This window comes from Asparagus officinalis, chromosome 7 (genome assembly GCF_001876935.1).
Source record: "Asparagus officinalis chromosome 7, Aspof.V1, whole genome shotgun sequence".
NCBI classification, from domain to species: Eukaryota; Viridiplantae; Streptophyta; class Magnoliopsida; order Asparagales; family Asparagaceae; genus Asparagus; species Asparagus officinalis.
In genome coordinates this window covers 16,027,839-16,040,523 of record NC_033800.1, presented here as the reverse complement: position 1 = coordinate 16,040,523, position 12,685 = coordinate 16,027,839, and the positions used below count along the sequence as shown (strand labels likewise).

The 12,685-nt window shown below is 33.9% G+C and overlaps 1 long non-coding RNA gene across 1 annotated transcript; it reads left to right on the top strand.

The window, feature by feature from the left end:
* On the top strand, window positions 9,550-11,681 carry LOC109849172. Its single transcript, XR_002249016.1, has 2 exons — window positions 9,550-9,631; window positions 11,437-11,681. It is a non-coding gene; the product is annotated as an uncharacterized LOC109849172 (long non-coding RNA).

Genomic DNA, 12,685 nt, shown 5'->3' with positions numbered 1-12,685 from the left:
TGAAGGATGCTGAATGAAGTTCCATGCAAAAGAGGGCGGTTAGCACAATTCGTTTGGAACTTGCCTCCGAGATTAAGTATAATGTTTTGCAGGAGACCACACCAAGGAGCTGCGGGAAAGGCTCGAGGGGATTTATGCGTTGAAGTCGATGACCAATCGATTGTGTTTGAGGATGGAGTTTTATTCCTTAAAGATGGAAGAATGTACTGCAATTCAAGACCTCATCAATATTTTTAATTAGCTAGTTTGCCAACTTATGAATATTAACGAGAAGATTAAAGAAGAAGAGTAGACGCTACTCCTACTGTCTTCTTTGCTGAAGTCGTCAAGTCGTTAGTTCAGACAATAATTGTAGGGAAGTAGACTTTGAAGTTCGACAATGTGATAACACTCCTACATGAGAATGAAAGAACGACGGGAAAGGAGAGCACATCTAATGGTGCTGAGAGTGCACTGGCTTTTGAATGTTCTAATCGATGGAGGAGTAAGGGGAGATATGACAGTTTTTGAGGAAGGTCAAAATCTCGGGCCCGAGACCACAGTGAAATGGATTGCTATTATTACGGAGAGAAGGTCACATTCAGTTCAGATGTTCCCCGTTGCAAGATAATTTAAAGAGTATTAGACAGATGAAGCTTCAAGAAAATGGAAAGAATGTGGACTTCTCGATAGTTATGTGTGATGAAGTTATGGTGCTGTTGATGCAGAGTACATGTGCTGATGCAAGTAATACTTAAGCGTTAGATTTTATAGCCTCTATGCATATTTGCAATAACAAAAATTATTTTGATACACTGAAGACAAATAAAGAATTTGACGACGTGATCGTTAGAAACAATGAGAAGATGAAGGTTGAAGGCGTTGAGAGTGTTCACCTCAAGCTTCACACTGGGAAAGTTGGAATTCTTCATCATGTGAGATATGTGCCATCATGTGGTGCTAATTTAATGTCGTTGGGTGAGATGACATCACAATTGGGTACAAGTATGTAGGAGAAGGAGAGAGTGGTGCAAAGTATATAAAGATGATGATTTGATTTTGTGAGGGAGAAAGAATAGCAACCATATTTGCTATTTAGATGGACGATCTATTCACAAGGGAGAGTTGAAGAACAAAGAGAGTGAGTTTTCCTGAAGCCATTGAGACACTTGGAGATTTTTCGCCGAGGGAGGATATGCTGGGTACCGACTCAAACTCCAAGTCGGATGCGGGATTGAAAGCTAGGCCCAACCCCAATAATTTTCTTAGAAGTCAAGTTAACTTGGCTGACAAATCAATGATGTCTTTAAATAAGACGTTATATTCTCGGGTTTTAGAGTAGAGAGAAGGAGAGAGACACTATTCTTGTAATTAAGGTTTTAGAGGGTGTAACCAGGTTCAAGGGTATTATGAGAGAGAAGGTTTGACAGTTTTTATTCTTGTAAAAGATTATAATTTAGAGGTGATAGTGGATTGATTTTGATCTCGTGATTTTTTTTCCTATTGAGGGTTTTTCACGTTAAATCTCGTGTGATTTTATTTGCTACTTTTGATGATTTTCGACGGTTTTGAAAGATCTAAAAATCCCAGCAAACCAAAAGCTAAATGCAACAGCATAGTAAAATTAGCAGAGTAGAGGTTGTGGTCTTCTTTAAGGGATCAAAGTCGCGAGAACATATGTTAGCGTAAGTGTGTTCATCTATAATTAGTTAGAATTTCGAGAATTTGTTTTGAACTAAGTAAATTTAATGTGATTTTGATTGTTGTATTGAAAATTAAAGTTTTTCCCTTTTCAGTGGAATTAGCAATTATAAGATTATAGTAGCTTTATTTTTCTTCCACTTTTATTGTATCAACTCGAGGGGTTTCCTGGGTTATGTAATAATAAGAACCTCAACTTATAGCCGACGTGAACATGAGGGAGTATTTAGCAGTTTTACTTTCGGTGTTTCTTTTCCTTTTAATTGAGAAATATTATTGCCTTAGAGGACTTTGCCATGTTTATGTGAAACATGCAATTTAAAGTCCGTCTTGGTTAATTGTTAAATATTATACATCATATACATGTGTTGCTATTTGATTTATTAGACGCTAGATAATATATACATCTAACACTACAAAAAAAAGTTGTAAATTATGATATATTTTTTTGTCTCTACATGACACATTTTTGTGTCGCACAAATAGAGCGCGACACATATCAAAAGTGTGGTTAGAGCATATTTTGGAGAGCGTTTTTCTACACATGTGCGAATGTGTCGCAAAACTCATGACACATACATATGTCGAAAGTGATGACACATACATGTGTCACAAAACTCTTCGTGTCAAGAGTGGTGACACATAATTGAGTTTAGACCATGAAAATATGAATAGTATAACCATTTAACACTATAACTTTCCAGAAGGTCATCCATCCTAGGATTACTCTCATCAAAGTACACTTAACAATAGATTTTTTTAGCTTATACACTATTATAAGTATTTAGTTATCATCATAATTAAGATCTAAGATTTATTATTTAAGACCATCAATATATCCTCTCACAATTCATGTTGACCTATTAGCTTTTTTCACTTATATTTAATTGTATATCTAATGACACAAATACGTGTCATGATTTGCCACACTTTTTATTTGTGTCACTATTACTTATTTTTTTATAAATAAAATGGCACTTTAATTTATATGTATCATAAAATAAGTGTGGACATATACAACTTTTGTTATAGTGTAATACTTTAAGTTCCAGCATTGCTATATTTATTCAAAAGTAGAGATTTGTTGTTCAAGGATGCTAACATGCTGTTGGTTGTAAAAATATTATTTATTAATTATTTTAAATGAGTATTCTTTTATAGGAGTGAGTAAGAAGTCATTATCTTATTTTGAAAATAGGATACAAAGATAACAATAACACAGTTCACTCTTACACATTACTAGCTCTTAAATTCTGATGAAAAGGAAGATGAAAGTGGTTGGGGGAGTTTTTGAGGAATCAAGGCAGCTGAATGACACTAGAAATGTATTAAAAATTTGAAAAAAGCAAAATATCATTAAGTCGTTTAGGACAGGTTTATTTATAGTAAAAAGTGACTACTATTTATAGAGATAAAATACATGAAAACGGAGATATGTTGTTTGCACTTCCAATTCTAAGTCCTCGCTCTTAATTTATGCCTCTTTAATTTATAGTCAATTAAAACCGACACACACTAAAAATGGATTGAAGCTTTTAGATTGAACGCATTTTCAAATACAATATTATAATATTTTAAATTTTTTGGTTAAAACTATATGTAATTTTAATATTACCTAATATTGAAAAATATATAAGTAATTTTTTATGGTTAAAACTATATATGTGAATTAAGTTTCTTTTTTCCCACAAAGCCTCCTTGAGCTTTAAACTTATCACATAACTGCTTTAACTTTCAAATTTTCCCAACAGAAGTCAACTCAAACAAGTAAGATATCTTTCAAAGTGAAAAAAAAATCAATTACATGGAGGGAGTTCCTTGCTAGTAATTAGAAAATGGTTAAATTATGGATTTTGTGCCTCAAGCTATTTTAGTTATTTGTAATTTACACGTAAGTGGGACCTGTTAAGAAAATTTGTGAGTTTTAAGTGGGTTATATGTGAAACAGCCAACGTTGAGGAGGGTTTGTTGGGGATTTTTTTTGGGAAGCCCCCTAAACTTTAAAGGATACTATAGGAGATGAAGTTACACTTGCAGTTAAAGAGTTTTTCAGCACACGAAAATTATGGGTGCCATAAACTCTACTTCCATTACTCTAATCCCTAAGGTATCTTGTCCAAACACTCCTTCAGATTTCAGACCAATATCCTGTTGCAACTCCTGTTGTAACTGCCTGTACAAAATCATATAAAAAATCCTTGCAAATAGGATTCAATCAGTCATGGAGTATCTCATTAGTGAAGCCCAAAGTGCTTTTGTAAAGGGAAGGCACATAACAAACAACATTCTTTTAGCCCATGAATTGGTTAAAAACTATGGAAGGAAGCACATCTCTCCTAGAGTCATGATTAACATTGATATTAGAAAGGCTTTTGACACAATTAGTTGGAATTTTATAAAGGAGATGCTTCAAGGATTGAGCTTCCTTGAGGATCTGATTAACAGAGTCATGACTTGTATAACTACTCCAAAGTATTCAATCTCTCTCAATGGCTCCCTACATGGTTACTTTAAAGGTGAAAGAGGTCTAAGGCAAGGAGATCCCCTCTCTCCATACTTGTTTATCTTGGGAATGAAGTATCTTGCAAGAGGTTTGGATCTTCTTAAACAGGATGGAGACTTCAAATTCCATCCAAAATGTGGAAGGCAAAAAAATTCACACCTTATTTTTGCGGATGATTTGTTGTTTTTTTTGCAAAGGTGACCTCAATTCAATCTAAAAAATTCATCAATGTGTTACCAACTTTAGTCAAGTCTCTGGACTTGAAGCAAATCCCAGCAAATATGCTATTTTCTATGTGGGAGTAGATGAAACTGTAAAGGATTCAATTCAGGACTTTTTGGGTTACACTGAGGGGAAAATACCAATCAAATACCTAGGTGTTCCTCTTGTATGCAAGAGACTAACCTACCTGGATTGCAACCCTCTTCTAAGTAAAATCTCCAACCAATTTTAAAATAGTCTGATGAACAAAAATCGGTCGTATTGTGGAAGATTACAAGTGATAAAAAGTATAATTCTGGGAATTCAAATTTATTGGACTTCTAAATATGTTCTACCAGTGAAAGTACTGCAAAAAGTGGATGAACTCTGTAGGAATTTCCTCTGGGGTAAGAAAGATCATGCTTTGAAGCACTCACTGGTTTCATGGGATAGAGTATGTACAAGTAAAATGTATGGTGGCTTGGGAATTTTCTCTTCAACTATTTAGAACTTAGCAGCAGCTTTGAAGATATTGTGGGATATACATATCAATAAAGAGCTTCTATGGATCAAGTGGATTCATGGCACTTATCTAAAGTACATGAATATATGGCAGGTGGAAATAAAAGTTTGTGATTCTTGGATGTGGAAACAGTTACTTAAAGCCAGGAATAAAGCCATAGCTCAGTGTGAGGATTGGATAATCTGAAAAATCTAATCAAATCATGTTACAGGAACTCAAAAATCAAGTTGTCAGACTTATGTCATGCTCTATCTCCTGCTACTATATATTGAAGTGCCATCTTAATATTTGGGGGGTTTTAATCATCCTAAACACTCTTTTATCTCATGGTTAGCAATCCAAGATAGGCTCCTAACTTAGGATAAACTGCTCCAGAGAGGAATTATTCAAGCAAATCAATGCTTTTTATGCTCGGGAGCAGAAACTGAAAATTGTAGTCACCTGTTCTTTGAATGCAAATTCTCTAAAGAAGTTTGGAATGAAATAATGGATTGACTCTGTTTCAGGTGGAGAAGATGTGATTTGAACTAATTGTTGAATTGGTATAGTTGCAATTTAAGGGGAAAATGATTCAAGCACAAAGTTAAAAGAATGGCTCTTACATCCACTATCAATAACATTTGGATTGAGCGAAATGAGAGGATTTTCAAACAAAAAAACTGAGAAATTATGCAAGTTATCAAAATCATCAAGGTGGACCTGATGACTGCTATTCTAAATAGTGATGTGGCTGCTGAGAACAAAGATTGGATACTATCCTTAGAGTTCTCAAAAGTTTTACAGGTTTATTTAACTGCTGTAGTTGCAGTGATTTGCCTGCGTTAGTGGGATTCTCAACTTGCATCTCTGCTCATATTTGTAAAGCTCTGTATATATGAGTTCTTTTGAGCTTTTGTTCATTTTTGATATCTCATATAAATGATGAGATGCTTGATGTACATACTAACTTCATATTGGTGATGAATAAAAATTTTCATTTACCAAAAAGGGGTTTTGTAAAATTTATCCTTAAATAAAGAGAGTGATGTTTGAATCCGGAGTGTCAAAAACTCGCTAAAAGAAGTCGGTTAGCATTAGTTAGTGGATATAGTACGGGGAAAAGGATCATGTTCATTTGAAAAGGGTCACAATTTATATCATCAGCGAAAAGAAGTCGAGAGAATGGGTTAATCGACACGAAGGATTATACCATCTATGTAGTAGGTGGTAAGTGTTACATGAGTTGTGATGTTCAATTAAAAAATATATATACATTAGAAATCATATCATACTCTTTTTAAAAGCACGAGTTCAGAAAAAACTTTTCATGGTCAATATTACCCTTCATTATTTTGGATATTTTATTTAAATCTTAATTTTTTAAATTTTCACCATATCTTATCTAAGTCCACGTAAACTATCTATAGCTCAACAATTTAACAAAATTTATTTTAAATATTTTATTTAAATCTTAATCTATTCCAATGCTAATTATATCTTATATTAACTCCATATTAACTACCTATAACTCAACAATTAAGATAAAGAAATTATGCGTGGATAACATATTATAATACATGAAGTATTACAAAACACCTAAAAGTTTAAAAAATTGCATATAATAGCCTTAAAAGTTTAAAATTACACAAAACACCTTGATTTTTTAAAACTTAAAAACAAACATGAAATCTAAAATTTTAAAATTTATAATTAACACCCTCAACATTTTAAAAATTATAGAAACAACCTTAAAAGTTTAAATTACAAAATAACACCCTAAAACTTAGAGATTTTAAAACTTAGCAACAACATAGATGAATTCCAAGGATTACCATTAAGCACTTAAAAATTTAAAATTTGTAAAAAATAACCTCAAAGTTATAAAAATTATAAAAACTCTCTCAAAAGTAAAAAATTACAAAAAATCTTGAAATTGTAAAACTTATAACCGGTACACATCAAATTTAGAAATTATCAGTAGATCATTAAAAATTTAAATTTAAAAAAAAACTAAAAATTTTAGTAATTTTAAATATACCTTCAAATTTTCACAGTTATAAGAAATATTCTAACATTTGAAAACTTACCACCAACACATGAAACATGAATTATAAGCACCCAACTTATAATTTAAATTTTTTATAAAATACTATCAAAGTTTAAAAATTACAAAACACACCCTCAAAAGTTTAAAATTACAAAAAAGCTAAAATTTGGCAAAGAAAATAGGAAATGTTTGATATTATAACATAAAGATATATAAATTTAACTTTCAATTTAAAATACATCATCTCTTTTTAACATCTAAAAGTAGTCTAAGTTGATGTCAGTAAAAAATAGCAATTACCGTAGATTAAAACTATCTAGTTAAGGAATAAGACTTTAAAAATATATGATAGATTAAAAATTAACATTACTGTATAAATTCAAGGAACTGCATATAATTTTAATAACAACACTCATTGATAGAAGACAAATTAATAAAATACTATAATGTAATAGGTTAGCATTAACTGATTATAATGTATAAACATTTATCTCCAATGTTGATAATATTTATAGGGTAAAAAAATACAATGAGTTATGTATGGAGAAACTATCAGAAAATTCAGAGATATCATTTAAAAGAACTAAGTTGTTTTCATTTCAAATGGAGAAGTAAAAAAAATAAACTCAAAATTCGGAAACATTCATGAATCACCTGAATTAACATTGATAAAAGGAAAATCTGACAAAGAAGCACTGACTGAGTTCCTCTTGAAGAACATATTAAACAATTTTGTCCTAATTAAAAAAAACATTCTTCATGAAAGACACACGAAAAATTAGTAAGTATTTATAAATTTTCATACTTTATTCTTGAAATACTAAAGGAATCATAAACTTAATATAAAATTACATATAAATAATATTGCAATAGAAACTAAAGTGAAGCAATTGATCAACTATATTGCGAGATATAATAAGCTATAGATAAGATGAGGAAAATCACTATAATTGACAAAAAGTATGCACATGATACTTAGTTACCATATTGTAAGTAAAAAAAAGTTAAAAATTGATATTTTTTTTCCCTATATAGTGGCATGACTCTGCAAGTAATCTTATTTGGTGATATGACTACCAACGAAGGATCAATTTTTAGGGGCACGATCAAAGCTAAGCATATAATAATACTGTCAGATTTTAAGATCTTTAAGTATGAAGGTAATATATTTTACAACTAAAATTCCACGTATAATTTTTATGTGACGGTTGATATATGTTCACCTCTCAATTGATATTGGAAATAAATTTATCCTATACGGGTGGTAAGCATACCATGGTGAATATAGTCATGGTTTTTTTTTTTTTTTTATTTGAACCAAACACTAGAAAGTGAAGAAATCTATTCACACATCAATTGTTTTTTTTCTTTTTTTAAGTTGAACCAAACTAAGAAAAGTGGTGGAAAATACATTCAGCCCATATTTTTTGGCGAAACAAACAAAAAAAAAACAATTTCCATGAAAGTGAAGGAAACATAAAAACATGAAGGAAAGTGGTTTTTAAAAAAATAAAGTAAACGAACCAAACATACCCTTAACAGAATTGGGCTAAGGGCCTACGGCCCTGTTTTCCTTAAATTGGTTAAGCATGCAAACTTTCTGTTACAAAATTAAATTATTATGAAATTAGTCCCTTCAATTGAGAGTTAAAACGTCAATTAGGGAGAAATTAGTCACTCATATCATCTGAACTTGCGTTAGTTCCACCACCTATTCTCATAAGTCATTCTAAACTGATCGTTTAATCGCTAATTCTAGTATTGATCCGACATCCGAGGGACTAATTTGGTAATAGATTAAGAACTGTGGGGGACCTAATAGCAATTTATAGATGCGAGGGACTAAGTTTGAAATGGTTTAAGAATTGGCCAGCAGAAATCCTGTTTTAATAGAATATCACGAGTATTGCACGTGCACCGACGCCCCCCAGCTTTCCCACGCATTCAAAAAACGCGATCCCAAAATCCCCCGGATCCAATTCCTCGAGCCCCCCACGCCCACCTCCGAGATCTCCTCCGCATCAATGGCGGCCGCCTCAACACCAACCCGCTCTCCTCCCAATCTCCAACCCCTCCGACTCCTCCTCCGCCTCCGCCGCCGTCAACGCCGCCTCCTCCCGCCTCTTCCTCCACCGCCTCTCTCCTGATCCGCTCCTCCTTCTCCCGCGCCCGCCGTGGCTACGCAGCTCGTCGACCGCTCCGCCTTCTCCCGGCCCGACTCCCTCGCCGGCTCGCCTCTCTCCGCGTCAAGTCCAACCTCTCCTACTTCCGCTACCAACTACGCCATCCTCCTGTCCCTACCCTAGCTTTCTCTCTCCTCTCCCACCCTTTCTCTCTCCTCCTCATCCTCTCTCTCCTCGCCGCCTGGTGCTCTCTCTACTCTTCCGGCCCTCGGATCCCGCCGCTCGTCCTCTTCGGCGCCAGTTCTCCGAGCCGTGAAACCCTTGGGGGCATTGTTTCTTGCTGAGCGTGATCGTGTTGCTTTATGACTTGGTTGGATTCTGCTGGCTGATCTCGGCGTGATGGTCGCGCCCGGGATCGTTTGGCCTTCCATGCGAGGGCCGTTTAGGGTTCCGGCAGGACCTGTTCTTGATTGACAGGGAGGCTGCGTTGGGAAGCTTCCGGCGGGCTTCTATTCGTTCTCGGCGGAGGCGGGCGCCGGGTTCTGGCATTAGGGTCTGATGCGGGTCTGGAGTTGGTTAGTGCTTAATTTGGTTTATTTTGTTTGGAAGTCTATGAATTTGTTTAATTTGGAGAATTTTTTAACTCTATTTCTTTTTTACGATGTTGATGAAATATGTAATTTTATGATTTAAATTTGACTGCGGGGCGATTGCAGTAATATTGTACTGAAAGCTGATCGGAGCTGGCTGCTTTTTCTTTGAATTTTTTTTGCAAACTGTCACTTTGTTTTCCGTTTAACTTATTAATAGTTTAATTGTCTTGAGTATAATTGTCAGGCTTTTCTCATTCAAGTTTTTTTTATTATCTTTTTCCCCTTTGATGTTTGAAGTATGATGAAGAACTTCATATGGTGTTTGATGCTAGTTGAATGTAGTACGTATGTAGCTCTAAACTTTTAGGTACAATAAGATTTATCTTACCAAACGGTGTAAATTTTGCTGGGGTTGTGTCTCCTATATTGTTTAGATGAAGTTGGTTTGCCAGTTTTCTAGGATTTGCGCGTAGTTGCGTTGGTTGGATCTGAGAATCGTTCAAGCTTTTGGGCCATTTGAACATCGCTTAGTTGTGTGGCTTACCACTAGCTATGGATAGTGTTAGTGCTTCGTTGTATAGGTCTCTCGTGTAGTTCAATCGCACCGCTGTGGATCTCTCCTACAATCCCATAAAGGTGTAGGAGCTGCACGTTCGGTATCTCTTGTGCGCGGAAAGAGGAATAGAAGAATGAGATCATGAGACAGATGGCGACAAATGTTAAGGGAAACCACATAAACTCGTTAGATACCGATTAATAAGGGAGAAATTGGTTGGAGAACCCATATAAGCTTGTGTTCTTGATTGTTTTCATTCCACGTGCTCAGTCCTCGGTGCTTAACAAGTTGATATCACTGTATCACAACATAGAGAGTTTGTAGGCGTAAACCAATTAGGAGAATTAGTTCAAATTTGAGAAGACGCTCGATAGGTGGCTCCTTATAGAAGTAATCTCATAGACATTTTGATTTCGCAGTGTTTAGTATATTTTCTTTTGGAAAACTATGAATATTGTTTAATTGGCGAAGTTATCTATTTGTTCACGACGATGATTGAATATGTACGACTTTTGTTTAGGTTCAACCGTGGAACGATTGTGGTGGTATTGTATTGATGGTTGATAAGATCTGGCTGTTTTTTTCTTTGAAACTCGGTGAAATTCTGTTTGTTTTCCGTTTACAATAGCTCTAGTGTCTAGTTATAATTGTCATGACCTTTGCATTCAAAATTGACATCCCCCCGTTGATGTAAGTATCATCCCTCCCCACCCTTGATGTAAGTATGATAGAGAACTTCATATAGTGTGTGATGCTAGTTGAATGTAGAACATAATGCAGTTCTAGCTTTTAGGAAGAGTAAGATTTATCTTATGAAACTGTTCAAATTCTGTTGGAAAGGTGTTAATGTTTTGTTGTGTACCATTATAGATATCCTCTATGCGGTGTAAGAGGGGACACTTTCTTCTCTTTTGCTTGGAAAGAGTAATATGAGAATGAGATAATGACAGAGGCGGTAGAAGTGGGACTTTCGCAAATGCAAATGCTTGTTTTATTGATTGTTGTTTGGTGTGCTTAACGGTATGGTCTGACAGTGTTTTGTGACCGGAGGTTGGAATCTCGGTTATATATGACAGTTTTAACTTTCTATTATGTAGTAAATGATTTGCATGCATAACCAATTAGGGGAACAGATTCAAAATTCAGCCGATTCCCCGATCTTTTATTTGTTACGCAAGTTATCTCAAATATTTTGGCGGATTGATGATGCATTTCTTCATCCTACATGCAGGTGACTGAACTTTTTTGAGTATTCTGAGGATATCAGCAGTACCTTATTAAGCTCGGATACACCACACTTGTGCTTATTAATTTTAAGGAATCATTAAAATAATCCAAAGCTCTGTCTCCTAGAATGTTTACTTGTTGAATAAATGTAACATGTTATTCCAATCCAGATCATGAATGATGAACGTATCACAATATAAGAACAGTGTAGAATTATATTCACAATATAAGAACAGTGTAGTTTTATTATCTTTTATTCTCATGCCACTATTTGGATGACACGGTTTAGCAAAACCATGAACTCTTAACATTTTTTTATAACTTTAATTTTATTTTAATGCTGGAATAGTTTTAAGTGATTTGACTTATCTTTTTTGTATTTCGTTCGTGTTTGGTTTATCATCCCAAATTCCTTGTTGAATATAATCTCGCACGCACACAATTTCAATAATTAAATTGGCACACTGAATCTGAAGGAACACATAATCTAATCTAGTACTATTATAAAAGTGTGTTGGTATGTTAAAACATTTCTTCCAAAATGCCCTCCAAACCACATACATGTATCTATAAAACACATACTTGCATACATATAAACACATACATATACATGCATACATTCTTAATAATGGCATAACTCTCCTATTAATTGTCCACTAATATTAACTTTTATTTTTTGTGACCCCTCCACTAATCCAATATTAATGTTATCATAAAAAATTTGCATACATATAAACACATACATATACATGCATTCGTTCTTAATAATGGCATAACTCTCCTATTAATTGTTCACTAATATTAACTTCTATTTTTTGTAACCCCTCCAACTAATCCAATATTAATGTTATCATAATTTTTTTAAGATTGTAAGTTGTATTTGACATAATAGCTGAGAATTAAATGCACACACATATGGCAAATTAATAATATATGTTTCAATTTGCAAACAAAGTGTCAACTTAAAATGCTTACATGCATACATTCTTAATAATGACATAACTCTCATATTAATTGTTCACTAATATTAACTTTTATTTTTTGTAACCCCTCAAATTAAAAGGCACATGTGACAAACTAATAATATAAGTTTCAATTTGCAAACAAAGTGTCAACTTAATATGCCATTAGTGCATGCATTCATGCATACTTGAAATGAGAGTTACATTTTCAATTGTAGTTTTTATTCAAGTGGCAATTACATTTGACTGTTACGGAATCCAAAGAGCTTGCTTTTTTTTATTTATCATAAT